Source organism: Pelecanus crispus, chromosome 1 (assembly GCF_030463565.1).
Source record: "Pelecanus crispus isolate bPelCri1 chromosome 1, bPelCri1.pri, whole genome shotgun sequence".
Taxonomy (NCBI): domain Eukaryota; kingdom Metazoa; phylum Chordata; class Aves; order Pelecaniformes; family Pelecanidae; genus Pelecanus; species Pelecanus crispus.
In genome coordinates this window covers 3,718,938-3,731,977 of record NC_134643.1, presented here as the reverse complement: position 1 = coordinate 3,731,977, position 13,040 = coordinate 3,718,938, and positions in this window count along the sequence as shown.

Here is a 13,040-nt window from a genome sequence, read left to right as displayed (position 1 = left end):
TGTGATCATTTATACCATAAAATATATGAAGGGTAATGAAAATGACAGATAAGGCATAGAAATCTCTGAGCCAGTGAGAAACGGTGCCCTGCCACTTCTCATGTGTGGATGTCCAGCACTTCCAGGTTGTGCTTCTTGATCTATCACATCAAATTCCTAAATTCAGTAAGCTGTAAAAGTTCTGGTGGAAGGAGAAGAGGGGATATTGGTATAATGTAAAGTGCTCAAGCCCATGTTTTTTCTTAACTGTGCACACCGATCAGCTGTTAGAAGAGGTGGTGTGATCTAACAAATCACCCAAGCTTTGGACCAGCAGGTTCTAGTCTCAACATTGTGTCTGACCCTAGCAAATCTCTCCCTTTCTGGAAGATCTAACCCTTGACTGAGCTTTAGTTTCCTCTTTCTGAATTTGTGCTGAAGGTATTTTATGATTCCTGCCAGCTTTAACTTACAAGGGATTTGCAGCCTGGCTGTTTATCAACCATTGAAGGCAAGCTTTGGGAAGCATGGACCACCTCTGAAGTTCAGGCTGCCCAAAATTGCCCACAAACAGACCAAGGTTGGAATCACTTAGACTTGTCTAATATGTAATGCTGAAATGTTCCAGACTGGCTTTCTGTTTTGCAGGCTGAATGTAAATGCCAGCAAAAATATAAAGGGGTGTGGCCCCCCCTTATCACCTAAACCATCAAAGAATGTAATTAAGCGAAACCACCCAGTTTGGCCCAGTCTGAAAAGAACCAGGATAGACCTTTCATTCAGAAGGTTTCATGTGAGTTAGATGTTTGCAATGTGGCTTGTGCTAGGGAATGGTTTGTAGATAAAAATAAGTGAGAAGAAGACTGAGTATTGTTTTTACTCTCCAGGATGAAGGGAAGGACATTGGACGTGAGTAGTTGACTGGCAAATTGCTCTGTAAGACAGCAACTGCTTTTATGTGTCTATTAAGCAGGAATGGAAGGAGGAAGGAGATGAAAGGAAGAAGATAGGATGAGTGGGGAAAGTGAGGAGACCTGAGTGCATTCTGGAAGCATCATCCTGTGAAGTGGGAGATGGAAGAATGGCAGGAAAAAGAATGGATTTACAGGCTGACATCCTTACAGATGGCTCCTTATGTTTGTCCTTTTGCAGACAAACAGACCCCATTTGAATTATGGTGCTATAATTCTATTTCTGGATGGTGGACGGGCAGAAGGGGGAGGTTGCAAGAGCTGTTTGGTGGTTTATGACCTCCCCAGAAGCCCTTGATGGAATTCCAGCCCCATAACTCACAGCTGCCTCTTCTGGATCTAATTCACCAAGGTCTCTGATGTGGTAGTTGAGATCAAGTTTGGTGTTGTGTCTTGCCCCTGCTGGGGAGTTAATCAGATTGCCTTTGCTAATCTAAAGCAGGGCAGTTTTATGAGACAGTTTCCCTGGCGAGTGCATTCTGGTTTGGCTTGGGTACTGTAAAAGCAGAGAGCAGACTTAGGTACCGTTAACATAATTGGATCAGTGTCTGCAGCCGTATTTCTTTCATAGTCATCCATCAGAAAGAAAGAAGAGCACAGGACCAGAGCCATGGCATGGCCATCAAGGTGACCCTGGTGTCTTGAACCCTAGAGTTTTTCCATTTGGCTCTCACTAGAGACATCAAGGGGTTGTAAGCTGCCTGCAAGTCTGCCTTGCACTACAACTGGTGAGTGAGACCTAACTCAGGGCCACAAGATATAACTCAGGACATGAGATCTAGCTCATGTCCATGCCTGTAGACCTGCCCCATAACATTACAAAGAAGAACAGGTCCTGACAGCACCTCAGGGTCTGTACTCTGGCACTCTGGTGCTCCTCCAGCAAAGGGTTAATCAAACTGGACAGGGCAGCACTTACAGGACCAACTTGACACCAGTCAGTAGTGTCTGAGGGACAAAGGTGGGATGCCCTGGGATGCATCACTTGCTCCAGTGGGTAGATTTCTACTGGAATCATCTCTCTGCTCCCAAAAGGCTGAGTTTCAAAATGAAAATCTAACTTCAAAGCCAACCACAAGCATTCCTTAGGGCTCATTCTCCTATCCCCATGTACAGCCCTGAGCAGGTAAGCATCACACTCTCAGTCATAACAGAGTGAACCTTTTAAGCAGCTCCTTTTCCAAGATTTTATTACAAACATCTGCTGACCCAATAGACTCTTTTCTAAATATGCTTTTCTGTGCTCTAGCTCTGTATATTTGGCCCAGTGAAGCAACTGTGTCTAAAAGCATACAGGGCAGAGGGATCCAGACTGGATGCAGTTTTATCCATGAAGGTAAAAAATCCCTGGTACGTTCTCTTCCCAAACTGTGCATTCTCTGGGAGAGGGTTAGCTGGCACTGTCTAAAATTGTGCTGGGGAGCATGCTACCAGCTAAACATCACAGACAATTTCACCATAGTGTTTGATGCTCCACCTTGGCCTTCTTTTATTTACTAGCACAGATGTAGCCAGGAAAAACATAATGCCTGGTGGTGTTATCTGCTTGTCATGTTCCTACCCATAAAATGTTTGTGTGTCATGAATTGTGACTAACTGGTGATCTGCTTGCCTGTGTTGTAGGAACAAGGGCTGCATCCCATATGGCATACTGAAAGAAAGCTGGCCTGTGGAGATATCTTGGCATCATATTTGGTTTTCGGAGTTATAAGGTCAGTTTCCCATTAGAATTTATGAGAAGGCAGGAAATTCAAAGAAGGAAATAATAATAAAAATAAAACAGTTATTCTCCTTTCATTTTTTTTTTCTTTGAATGTCTTAGCTGAAAGCAAAAGACCAAACTGACTCCTGCTTTCCTCCCAAATGCTTGCTAGGTTGTGGGAACATACGACACACCACAGAGTTCAGGGCTCTGCTGCATTTATGGCAAGAGACATTCCCTTTCCTAAAACAATTACAGCAAGAAAGGTCAAAGCAGACCCACTGGTGGGATTCATCCCACCTGGCTTTAGAAAGGCATAGTGCAACCATCCACAGCTGGGCTAGCTCCCCCCATCCTCCCCAGGGTCAGTGAGAGGAAACAAGCGTTTTCTTTTGTCGTTCATTGTTCTATTTTAGCCATCGAGGCTGCAATGAGATTAATCGTATCCTGAAAGGACCCATTTTTCACTAGTGACTGGGCAGGGAGACAGGACAACTAGCACAGAAGAAAACACCTACAGCCATGCAGACAACTCCCCAGTACGAGAAGAGGTGATTTTGCAGAGGTCCTGTTGGGATGGCTCTGAATAACACCTCATTGATCCCAGAATAATTTTCTTCCCATGCTGTGTGCTGGCACACCTTGATGCTGAAGCTAGCAGGTCGCTCCAGGGCAAGTGACTCAGAGTTATGGTCCCCATCACTCTCACCACCTCGGTGAGGATAACGAACCTGAGGCTGAACACAAGGAAGGGAGAGTCTGTCCGTTCCTTGGACAAGTTGTACCCAGTGGGCACGAGAGTGCTGATGCTGGAGTTACACTCCCCTGAACCAGAAAAACCTCCAGGAAGGGGACTGTTGGGGGGAACAGCTTAATACAATGCAGGCAGCCAAACCTGTGAAGTGTCAGAAAGCGGGTGAGGGAACCAGGAAATAATAAAGGCAAATGGAATGCTCTCCAGGTTGCTGGAAATAGTCCTTCTCAGCTGACATCTGGGATTACTTTGGGAAGCTGAGCTGCAGACTGGCTCCTAGCTTTCCCCTGAGAGCTGAAGACCAGTTCCTAGCTTTGCCTTGCCCTCTCCCCTGCCAGGTTTTTGAGGGGCACTTGGGGGTGTTATTTAAACCAGGGATGTCACAGAGCAGAGGCAAATGGTCACCATTTGAGGAGCTTGAAGGAGGGATGGATTGAGATGCAGGAAATGGACATCACCTCCATTATGGACAGTAAAAGCAGGAAAGCTTTGAAATGCCTCTTTTCTGTAGTTTGGTGGTGAGATAATCCATCATGGACAGAGAAACACCAATGACCTTAGTGAAGAGATGGCAGTATGACTGCTGCTTGTTTGTAAATAACAGGTTGGCCTTGAATATCCAGTTTAGTCCATTTGGGAGCTGAACAGAGTCATTTCAGAGGCTGAAACTGGGAGAAGTGGCTTGTACTTCCAGCACAGTTGTGCTGTCTCTTCTCATGCACTTGCAAACACAGCCAACAGGACCTGAGTGGAAGTCTCTCAGGATCTCCAGAGTGCCCCAGCAGGCACCAGACTGATGTCCTGTCCTGTTGCAGGACATAGCTGTGTCAGAGGTTTTTCTTCTCAGTCCTACTCTTATAGCTCTCATTGAATCAATAGGTAAATTCTCCACTAAGCAGTAGCAAACCCACATATGTAATCCCCTTAAAAGTAAACATTTTGAGTTTACAGCTGTCAACAGGGAGGTACAACGAGCCTCAAATCTGTTTGTTTGGCTGTGCTAAGTAATTGCAGCCCCATTTAGTGCTTAGAAGGGTGTTTTTTGTGGGAATAGTTGGTGTTCTGATTGTTTCTTGGTCTTGGCACCTGAAGACGCTAGGAAACCATGCTCCAGTATGTATCACATATGAGGTTTAGCTACAGGGTCACAGTGTAGGTCCTAACCATGCCCTGCCCTATGGATTCTCCCAAACATGCAATACACTGCTGTGTCCAATTGCAAAAATAGTGACTAGGTTGATTAGACTGGGCAAAAGTAGGCTGCAGAGACCCTAGCTTTGTGACTTTTTTGAGACTCTGAGCTGCTGTGTGATCGTGGGCAACTCATTTTACTTCTTTGTGCCTCAGTTTCCTCCCCACCTCTTCCTTTTCCTGTCTAGTCTCACTGACATGGAAGCTGTTATTTCTACAGGGACAATCTCTCTCTGTTTATGCAATGTTTGGCAGAGACACAGCCTAAAACAACTCGTGTACAAATGTTAAGTACAATCACTTAGTCTGGAAGGAAGCTTTTGTGAGATATTTTAGTTTAGGTTTAAAAAAAGATCCAGTAAGTAAAAGCGTTCATAACTCTTTTTTTTAGAGGTATTTTTGTTTCTTCCCTAAATACACTAATAATTCCAAATAGATGGTATCTGAAGCACTTCTTTGCACACAAAATTTTCTAGCATAAGTTCCTGCAATTCACCCTGTTGCCCGGAGTGTTCTGATGGATGATACCTCTACAGGGAACACAGTGCTGTGACTGACTGACCTGCTGCTGGGATGTGCTGGCAGACTGATGCAAGCCCTTTTGGGTGACAAGGACTTTTCCTTTGATGTGTCCCAAGGAGCAGCTGGACAGAGACATCTCATTTCCATGGCTGGATGTGGTCAGTCTGTCGGTGTATGTATGCTGCTCATCTACAGGTACCCAGACACTTGTTGAAGCCTATTGCAAAAGCTGTCAGAGCTTCATTTTTCCCCTTTCCCTTTTTGAAGCCCACTTTCTTACTTCCTTTCCATGCTCTCCATTGAGCTGAGACTTGCAGATCCAAGTTTAGCAAGAAGGTGTTTGCTTTCCACAAGCCTTATGCTGGCATCATGCTCTGCAAATCCCATAAAACCTGCCAGCTGTCTCATTTCTCAGTGGGTGACAGAGGCTTAGCCCTTTGGAGCATGGTAGGAGTTGCACCGGCTCCAGGCATGCAACCCTCACTGGTTTCCTCTCTGCTGAGTAAAATGGAGGACAGTGGCACAGGGCTGGCTGGGAGAAGGGGAGCAGTGGGAAACACTGGGAGCATACACAGGCAGAGGAGGCTGGAAAGGATGCTGATGCCCCTGCCCAGCTCTTGGGGTGACAATGAGGATAAGGACTTTGTCCCTGCTTTGTGGGGAGAGGGATGCTGGTGGTTATGTGCAGCGCTGGCTGCAAGTCTGCTGGGGGATGTGGGACACAAGGAGGGAGCAGGTACATGGCTCTGGCCTCCTCTGCCATGTCTCATTGCTATGAGAGTGGTGAATTATGAGAGATGGCAGTTTCAGTAGTCCCCAACACCACATCCTCTTTCCACTTCTAAAGGGACTTGGCTCTGCTTATATCAGTTGGGCTTTTCAAGAGCAGGGTCAGTGAAAAGCACTTATGAATCTTTTATCTCCAGTTTGGCTTCAGCTGAGGTGTCTCAGGTTGAGTTTCCTGTCCTTTGGAGTAAACGATGAGGCTGATACATTAAACCATGCAGATCTGTGTCACAGCAGTGCAAACCCAGCCCAGGCTTGGCCAAGCCTGCCATCAGTCCCAGGGAACCTGACCTCCTTTGTTAAAGATTTACTCTTTGCAACAGCCGTTCAAAAGACAGTATCATAAGATAATAACTGTAAGATAAGGGGAGCACAGTGGCTGGGGAGCAGACATGGGAAAGGAAAATGGATTTTCCCCTCTTGCTTTAAGCTAAGCTGTCTAGAAACTGGAGTGTCCATCAGCTGCTCCTTCTTGCCGCATGTGGGAGGAGAGCAAGGGTAGGAGGCAGAGGAAGGAGGGAGGCTGCATTTCTTACTGCCTGGGGAACATCTTCAGCTTTGAACTTACATGCAGAGAACAGAGACCATGCCTGGCAGCGAGAGGGCTGCAGATCTGCCTACAAGCAGTTGATCCTTCCCTCTGCTTTGGAGAGACATCCATTATCTGCCTCCAGTCAAGGATACAGACATTGAGGACAGATGATACCTCCCTATTTGCATGGCCAACCATGAGTGCTGCAAGCAGGGCTTGCCCCAGCAGCAGCCTCAGGCCTGGCATGACATCCTGGGGACAGAGAAACAAGTGGGCTGGGGTGTTTGCTTGTCCGCCTAAGACCACCTATGTCTCCTCCAGGCTTGAAACCCAGTGTGGTGATTGCTACTCTACTGTAATGGCCAAGGAGTCAGAGGCTGGCTCCCACCGAGGAGGAGAGCCTCTTTCAAGAAGCCTCTTTTCAAGATTTTCAAGAGCCATAGGATATGGTTCCTTTAATAGCATCCCTGAATTCATGAGCTGGTCACTCATCTTCAAAATGCACAGCTGATGACAACACAAAAGCAGATGGAAAGGAATAACCCATATGGATCCCACATCTCAAAAAAAAATTCAAACAACCTAATAGATGGGTTCTTTTGTGAGCGAGAAATTAAGGAAAGCAAAAGAGAGACAGAAGGAAGGAAGGAAGGAAGGAAGGAAGGAAGGAAGGAAGGAAGGAAGGAAGGAAGGAAGGAAGGAAGGAAGGAAGGAAGGAAGGAAGGAAGGAAGGAAAGAAGGAAAGTGGATTGGTGGAAGAAAGCTTTGTACAGGCATTTGTTGGCATTAGCATGCTGATCCCTGAGCCTTTGCCCTCTCTGAACACATGGCTGGGATTTGCTCAGCTGGGATCCACTTCCCACCACACTTCACCAGCCCAGCCCATGGGCAAGAGTATGAAGCCAAGCCCAAAATGTCAATGTGTGCTGACTCTCCTGAACACTAAGGAAACTCTAGAGCATGTACTGTGGATGGTGGGAGAGCCTGAACTTAGCAGAGGGCTCCTATGATGTAGACGTGAAGTGGACTTGCTTTGAGCACTTACGCAGTCTCCAGTCTCATGCTTCCCCTTCACTTGAATTCCCTCTTTCTGGCTCTGTTTGGCCACAGGAAGCAGCAATCACAGCCTGGGGCATTTTTATTTCTTTATTTTTTTTTAATAAACTTTATTCTATATTACAAATAGGTTTTTTTTTCTTTTTTGTTCTGGACTGCAAAATAGGAATGCCTTATATTTACATACACAGGTATACAATTAATTATAACAAAGGTACAGAAGCTTTGCCTTTACCAAGTAACAACGGGATTCCAATTTAAATAGTATAGATTTTATTTATCTTTTAACTAGGATCAATTCAAAAGAAAATCAAACCAACAACAACAACAACCTAAGAAAAAGGATCCCAACCTCCTTTCTAATGCTGTCTTGACATCTCTTTGAGGCTGTTAGTAACACTGTAGTGAAAGGATATGTCTTTACATTGATTTTGTATTTAAGGTGGAAGCTTTAGCAAAACAGAGAATGAGACTTCTGGGCTCATGTATATGTCCAAGACACAGGGTCAGACACTAGGAAGGGCCTGTCTTGTGACATTAAATTATCCAGTTGCCTCTCGTCTTGATTCCTTGGGGAAAACAGTGGACCATTTAGCTAGCACCTAATCTCTCTGCTTCCTTACCTCATTCTGGGCTGGAAAGTGGGTTTTCTCCAGGGACCAGAGAAAGAGCAGCATAAAAATTTTAAATAACACGAAGTTTCTCTTAAGTTACTTCAGAAAGGACTGCAGGCTTAGACATGTGCCTTGATTTCTCAAACTGGCTCTTGTGTCTCAGTCTATCTGAAAGTCAACAGCAACCTCTCCTACTGGGAAATGCTGCCCTCAGAGTCAAGGAGCCATGCCAGACCACACCAGCAAGAGAAAGGAATGCTGAAAGAGCCTAAATGTCCTGGTTTTCCCCCTGTTTTCTACACCCAGATTTGCTTTACTGAGCTTCCTTGAACACTGCTCTCTGCTGCGAGTGTCTTTGAGGTGATCTGTTTCCAAGCAGAAAGAATTTCTTGAGGTAAACTCTCCATTTTTAGAACAGAAGATTAACACACACACAAAAAAAAAAGCCAATGAACAAACAACAGCAACGACAACAACAGAAATCACACACGTGACAGGTTGATTAGACTAAGCAGCTTTATATCCTCGCTGGGGTTTTTTTGGTGGTTTTATTTTTTCCAAGTGTAAATCCTTTTTTTTTTTTTCTTTTTTTTTTTTCTTTTTTGACATCCTTCTACAAATTAATTCATTGCTGTAAGCCTGTGTCCCCTTGGGTGCTTCTCTAACAGTGTAGCGAACTGAGCCATCCCAAATAAAACATGGTTGACAAGCTCTGTTTTCAAAGTATTCTCTGCAAAACAGTTATCCCCTGTAAGACAACACAACTTTTTTGGAGGAAGGGGCATTGCACAGTGGCAGAGATGAGGGAAAACTGCAGGACTCCATGGAGCCAATGATACTCTGAAATGGGAACAGCACTAGGTACAAAGCACGAAAACTCAGGCTGTGAATGTCCAGGAGGCTTAGGTTTACACCATGACATTGAGGTTCACTCATTTTATCAGTTGCCTGCTCCACAGCATACCAAGTTTGGATGGCAAGAGCTAGGACATCCCAAGACCTCCACCTGCCTTGGAGGACAACTCTTTTACTACTCATCAGATGCACACAGCAAATTGTCCCGGCATCGCCGAGGCTTTGCCATTACTTCTCTACCCAACAGCTGTCATGGTGAGGCATCTGCCAATACCGAAACACCATCTACTATGATTGTGTAAATGATCATAGCTCCTTAGCTTGGAGAAAAAAATCCATTCCTGGGCTCCTCATGTCATCCCAGCAGAGGAGGTTACCAGCAGCTCAGAGGATTTTAGACAACAGCACTAATTTGAAAGCTGGATATTTATACTGATTTCTTCATTCAAGGCTGACAGATATGCAGACTGGGATTCCTTGGTGTAATTCTTGGTGAGCCACCCAAAACCAACACAAGCCTGACAGGGCCAAAATGCACATTTCTGTACAGTGCCTTCTGTCTGGCTTCTTCAGCTAAATGCTGAACCAAGGAGAAGAAAGGGACTACAAACACCTTGTTGGGACTGATGAGGTTCTGTCAAAGTGTGTATCTGGTCATGGCATCTTCCCACAACAGCAATGGCCACCACAGAAAGCAACAGATTCCTATGGAGGAGCAAACCTCTTACACACTAGACCCTGCCCCAGGAGTTTGGGAAGCAGGACCAGTTTTCTTTCTCTCTCACATTCCTTTTACAGTGTCATGTAATATCTCCACGCTATTAGATGCATCTGCTTCATGAGTAATTCTTCGATGAGCTGCTGGGAAGGGTGAAGCATGGCTTATTTTACTGATGCCTTGGTGATGTAAGAGAATAGTCCTGGTCATCTCCAGCAGCCTAGACTTTTCTTTTAGGTGTGAAATGGTCCTTGGACTTGAGGGTCCTTTGTGGAGACAGAAATGTATGCCCCACTAAGAGGAGCCCTGGGACTCAGTCCTTTCAGTTTTCCAGTCTTTCTTTGGAAGTCTTCCACATAATAGTGTCTCTTTCCAAAGCACTTCATTAAAGCCTTGGGGAAGGACAGATCTACATTTTGTGTTTTGGCTTACTTTTAAACAGTTTTCCTCTTGATATTAGCTGGTTTGTGCTTGGGTCAGTACACCATAGAAATCCTGGCCTTTAGGAAATGTGGAAGGGATGTGTAATCTTTGTGTTGGCTGACTCAACAGTAAGAGTAGTCAATGGACTCTTAACACTCTATATCTATCAGTTTTCAACAGCATTATTTAAAATAATGATGACAATTATGTGATTTACTTGGTCTTTCTCCCTTCACGGTAAACACCTCCCTGTGGGCACAAGATCTGGAAACTTTGGTAATCACTTTTCAATTAAAGCAAATATCAACCAAAATTCTGCTGGTAAATCTTTTTCATGTCATAACAATTTTTTATGGTCTCCAGTGTCAAAGAGGTATGAGAAGACAACTACAGTGGTGAAACTACAGATGAGAAAATTGGCATAGCCCTTTTACCTCATGGAGCAAGGCTGGTGTACGCTGGATTGGACTAAACCTTCAGATATGTTCAGGACAGAATGAAGAGTGGGAAGAGAAGGACTGTGGCATGTTGGGAGAGGAAGGTGGCCTTGGGTGGCTGCACTTCTCCTTTTTGGTAGTTCTCCTATGCTATCTGTTCAAGCCCTAACAATTTCTAACACCTTCGTCCAGATAACACAAAACTTTTCCCAAACAGTGTTTGCTGGAAGGCTCAGTCTGCAAAAGCACATGACATGATGGATTATGTCTCAGATCACAGTGTCATTGATAGGTGAGTACTCTCCCAGAGAGGACATGATGTGTTTGCAGAGGGACTGTTCACCTTTTGTTCCTCTGACCCAGGTGCAAAGTCCCAGAGTAAACTCTGCAGTGCAGAAATAATCTTAGCTCTCTCCATAGGACCACAGAGAGTCTTCATGAGTTCCCTTTCCCCATTTCTGATGGTGCTGCAAGTGTCAGCATTCATTGTCTTCATTGCAGTGTTTGAGAACTACCCATAAAGATCAGCCTATCATCTGGCATATTCTGGATATTAGGAGCCTGTCCATTGACTTCTAGAGACTTTGTCTCCAGTTATCTGTGTGGCTTGAAAAATTGTGTGGAATACCACCTATTGGGCATTTTTGATCGAGTGTGGAAAGGGAGGCTGGGGGAAACAAATCAAAGGAAGAGAAAAGAATGCATCCTTGTTGTAGTAGGGCTCATTCTTCTGCTTGTGTCTTTGTTTTTAGTTGTATTTTACATGCACTTAAAAAATAGTTAGCTCAACAAGTGAGGCTGGGAAGAAAGATGCCAAGACCTCTCATAGACTGGGGGATGCTGGGACAGTGGTTGGAAATGGGTAGGGCACTGAAGGGGACGGGGAGGAAGCCCACGCACTTACATCACGATTCTGGCACATTTTCCAAGTGAAAACCAAAACTAGCTCAGACACCAAATAAAGAAAAATGAAACGAAAAATAAAAAGAAAAATTAGGAGAAATGAAAGACAAGCAAAACACAGATTTTTCTTTCAAACCCTGGGGATGGGGGAAAGAAGAGGGTGGAGAGAAAATGGAAATGCCTAAATGGGAGCTTGGGAAGGGTTAAGACACCAATCTCATGGCAATTCCCATTTCTCCTAAGTGTTTCATTCTCAATGTCTCTGAGGTGTTCAAGTTTGTCTTGAAAAATATATATATTACAGATGAAAAACTCCGTACCAGCAAGAAGAAATAAAATAATAACAATGGAAAACAACAATCATAAAACAAAAACACAGTCCTGAAAACATAAAAAGGAAACAGGGTGAGTCTCAAATTTCCCCTGTGGTGTTCCTCTGACTTCAGTGACAGTGCAGAATTACACCAGTTCACTTTGATACTTTTGTTTTTTTTAAACAGCTTCTTATTCCTTTCATGTGCACATGTCCAGGCAGTATAGCCCATCACTCATAACCACTTTCCTCCAAGCCAGCTATTTGTCCTTAGACTCCTACCATCCAGCTGTGAGTACAAGGCATGACAATAGGGTCCATATTTATCTTTTGTGGCACTTTGTTTGTCAAAACCTTTGGTTTCTTCCTTTTTTTTTTTTTTTAATTTTCCTTTTTTATGTACTTATAAAAAATATTGTGTTTGTGGTGGTGGCTCTGGTGGGACTTCCACCCCACTTTCACAGCCATAATAAGTGGATCTGGAACATGCGCCGACATTACTAAATGGATCAACAAAACCATGGCAGAACCAACCAAACCCAAACCATCCCCAATGCGCAGGCCTCTTAAAAATGCTGAGATGTCCATAAGGTGCATGATGAGTCCATCAGCTCAGCAATCGAACAGAAAGCAAGCAAAATTAAAAAGGAAATAATGCACACGCACGCACAGATACACACACACACGCACACACAAAATAATAATAATTATAATAAAGAGAGAAATGTCTGGGGTTTTAAAACCAAGACGTGTCCCTAAGTTTGCTGTTTCAATATGAATCTTGTAATATTCTCCCCACAGACACATCCAGTTTTGAACTGCTGTTCTTTAAATGGTTTTAGAAAGACTTGCCTACATGTGTATCTGCTTGGCTGAACGAAACCCGCTTGCTGACTGACTCCTGTTTGCACCACATCCCTCATTAGACACACTCATGATCCATCGTTCTGAAGAGGTTCTGGTTTGCTAGCAAGAGGCATGAATAAAACCAAATGCACTTGTTCTGTAATCAATTTACACACCCTGTCTTTACCCCTTTCTCCCTCCAGGTGCAAAGTAGATCCAGGCTGTAGCTCTGAGGATGGTGTGAGATGGATGTGGGCTGATTTTCCGTGACATCAAGCCACTCTTCCATCTGCAGTGAGCTCTGTTCACTTCTGGTGAGATGAATGCAGACCCAGCTCTTGCCTCCATGGTGTACAAGATGCAAGGTTCTCCAGACCCTGAGGGTCTCCCACTGTGCTGAACCACGGTGTTATCCAGGCTGGTAGCTGTATGAAAAAA